Below are 3,720 nucleotides of genomic sequence, written 5' to 3'. Positions count from 1 at the left end.
GAACTCAGAAATCCACCTGCCTCAGCATATTTCTTCTTGATGGTAATGAGATGTGATTTAGCTGAAATAACCTCTACCTTGGTGATTCTACCAAAATGTGACCTGGGAATGAAAAGTTTGATTGTAATGATAGCTGTCAGTCATGAATCACCTATGTATATACATCCATGCACTCCTGTCTCAGCGGCCGGGTCACCTCTACTTCAGATTGTACAAAGCATAGAGAGATACTCATTTCCTTTCTGGCCTTGATGGGGAAGAGAACTCCTCCCATCTTGTCAGGGTGCTGCTCTAGAGTGAGTCCGGTTTCCTTCCCAGCATTTATCTCTGGAGCTCTGGCCTTTGGTGGGCAGGCAGGTGAGTTCAGTAACGTGCAGGCTATAGCCTAGCAGTTACCAGAGACTTGCTACCAGCACCTTGCCAGGCTCCACATCCAGACTTGAGTATTCTATTGGTCTGGGTTAGTGCCTGGGAGGTGGAATTACTAAACGAGTTCCCGAATAGTGGTTATCACTGGCTGTTGGGTCTGGGGTCGTTTGGTGAACAACTGACAAAAGTGACAAAGGACTTCTAGGAAGCACTTGGTTAGCCAAGTTTGTGTGTGTGTGTTTATGTGTGTTTATGTATGTATGTATGTGTTGGGGATGATTTTTTTTTTTTTTCAAAACTGGGGACCAAACCCAATGCCTTGACTATGCTACAGAAATGTTTTACTAACTGAGCTGTATCTTCAGCCCTGGAGTGACTAAGAGGCTCGTTATAGAGCTTCCACCTGCTACTATAGGTAGCTTTTGATTGTAGTGACCAGACCAAGACAGTCACAAACATTCAGATCAAGCGAGAACATTGTATGTTGTCTCAGCTGTTTCTATGTTTTGAAAGGCAAATGCCACAAAGATGGGACATGTTAGAAAGCAACATTAAAAACTAAAAAAAAAAAAAAAAATCACACTAGTTAATTCACATGTATGCAGTAATACACAAATTGTTAACTCAGACCTGTCAAGAACTAAATGTCAGGCTGGTGAGATGGCTCAGCGGGTAAGAGCCCCCGATTGCTCTTCTGAAGGTCCTGAGTTCAAACCCCAGCAACCACATGGTGGCTCACAATCATCCATAACGAAATCTGACGCCCTCTTCTGGAGTGTCTAAAGACAGCTACAGTGTACTTACATATAATAAATAAATACATAAATCTTTAAAAAAAAAACAAAACAAAACTAAATGTCAGTGTATGGATTTTGTTAAAAATATAGCTGATCGCCAGGCAGTGGTGGTGCACGCCTTTAATCCCAGCACTTGGGAGGAAGAGGCAGGTGGATTTCTGAGTTCGAGGCCAGCCTAGTCTACAGAGTGAGTTCCAGGACAGCCAGGGCTACACAGAGAAACCCTGTCTCGAAAAACAAAAAGTATAGCTGATCGATAACTCTGGCATGTGCGCCTGCTAACTATCTGTATTAGACAAGGAACTTGTGTGAAGCTGTAGTTAAGGAATGCTATGGATGGAGTAATAAATATCAGAGCCATAGTTCAAATGAAGCAGTGCTTATTGAGAATAAAACCAAGCAAAGTTAACTACATAATAGGTACTTTTGCTAAGCTTCATTGGATCTAATCTAGAGCCTCTTCCTGCTCTTCATTATTCAGGAGTAAATAACCGTCAATGTCGTTTATAAGAAAGTATCACACGAATGATAAATGGGTTGGGCAGGTTTAGGGAAAAGCCAACAGTTCTAACTCTTGTTGGCCAGAAGATAGAAGTGTGCTGTGATTCTCTCCTGACCGAAGGCTGGAATACCGAGGAGCTCTTGTTTCCTCTTGTCTCCCCTTTTTAAATGAGCTCCTCCTGGGAGCCATACTTGAGTGTCCAGACTAAAAGCCCTCCTGGGGAACAGCTTTGGAACTGGATCTCTGGATTTCGTGCTGAAATTTGATTATACTGTTTCTCAGTTTCTGCCTGTCCCTTAAAGGATTTTAAGGTCTCAGCTTTTGACAGAATGTCAGGTAGCTAGAGGCCATTTAAGATAAACCTCCCCCACAGTCCTCTCTGGAAGGAAAACATAATAACCCCTTCTTAGGCTTCCTGGAAAATGGAGGAGTAACTCTGGACCTGTTAGGAAACATGACCTTTCTTTAAAGGAGAGAGATTGTTATTTCCTCCCTTCCGTGTTAATCAGGGTGGACCTGTCAGTCCCATATCCAGAGGTCCAACCCAATGAGAGGTGACTCACCCAAAATCTCTGAAGATGTGGAAGGAATAATTATCCCGTTTCTCCTTAGTGATAGAATGTATTTTCCTTTGCAGCAGACCCTCCCGAGGAGCAGCTGCTGTCCTTTTGGGCACTGCCCAGAAGCCTAAGTGTGTTCTTCCTGACATTCTGAGCTTACTCTCCTTTATTGGAGCCCTGCTCTCCATTGCTAACTGTGCCAGATTTCCCAGACCTAAACTCCAAAGACACGGCTTCTCTTTCTCTTTTCCATCTCTCTTCTAGCAGCTGCCTAGAGTTTCTGCTTGCTGCTAAGAACTCAAAAAGGAAGCTTGATTTCCCTGCAACACCGATTAGTATATTTGGCTTCTTATTGAAGAAAAGCTTGAGAGACTGGGAATATGAGCAGCCGGTGATGGGGCGCTTGCCTGCTATGCTGAAGGGCCCTGAATTCAGTCCCCCAGCCCTGAAATGGAGACATAATTTAATAAGAAATTTTATTGTTAAATATTTCTTAAAGCTAAATGTCAGGACCACCCAAGTAAACACCTGGGGGCTGGAGTTTATGAACAGGTGAGGTGTTTGTTGCTCAAGGACCCGAGTGTAGATTCCCACCTTCCGTATAAAAAGCCAGGCCTGGTGGCCCATTCCTGTCCTCAGGAGATAGACAGGAGGACCCTAGGAACGTACCTAGCCAGCCATTGTAGTGGAACGACCAGGGCTCCAATATCAGTAAGAACCCCTGTCTCAATAAGGTGAAGAAGGATTGAGAACATCCCACATTGATCTACACCACCTCAGGCATGTGTATATGTACACCGCCCCTCACATATTACTTTGGAAATAAAAGAATACCTAGAATATCAGAATTGAACAGGAGCTAGTGGTCCCTCCTTGGCCACTGACATCCTCTCTTTGCTGCTGTTGAATTACACTTGCTAGAGTAAAAATCGTGTGGCTCAAAATGAGAAAAAAATAAAAGCACCCCAACTCATCAGTCAGAAATAACATTAGGTGAAAAGCATTCCAGGTATCTTTGGGAGAGGGAGGAAGGAGAAAGGAGAATCAAAGGGAGAGACGAGGGGGAACTTTGTGAAAACAGGATTGAGGCAATTATTTTCATTCTTTCAGTTTAATTTTTGCTTGCCTTTGGCTGTGATAAAAGCAAAAATGGGTTGGCAAGATGGCTTAGTCTATTCACCTGAGTTCAGTCCTTAGGAACTACCTAGTCAATGAAGAGAATTGACTTCTGCAAGCTACTGTTTAACTTCTGTATGCATAACCCTTGCTCCCCAAATACGTAAAATAAATAATTCTTAAAGTTATCATAAAGTTAGAACAAAATTATAAGCTTCAGATAAATGCTTCATTACTACAGAAATACTAGGGTGGTGTGTGTGTGTGTATGTGTGTGTGTGTGTATTTAGTTTTTGAGACAAGGGCCTCTATGTAATCCTGGTTGGCCTGGAACTTGCTATGTAGACCAAGCTCTCAAGACTTGAGATCCACCTGC

Source organism: Mus pahari, chromosome 11, assembly GCF_900095145.1.
Source record: "Mus pahari chromosome 11, PAHARI_EIJ_v1.1, whole genome shotgun sequence".
NCBI classification, from domain to species: Eukaryota; Metazoa; Chordata; class Mammalia; order Rodentia; family Muridae; genus Mus; species Mus pahari.
The sequence above is the reverse complement of the archived record's forward strand: the minus strand, read 5'-3'. Positions refer to the sequence as shown.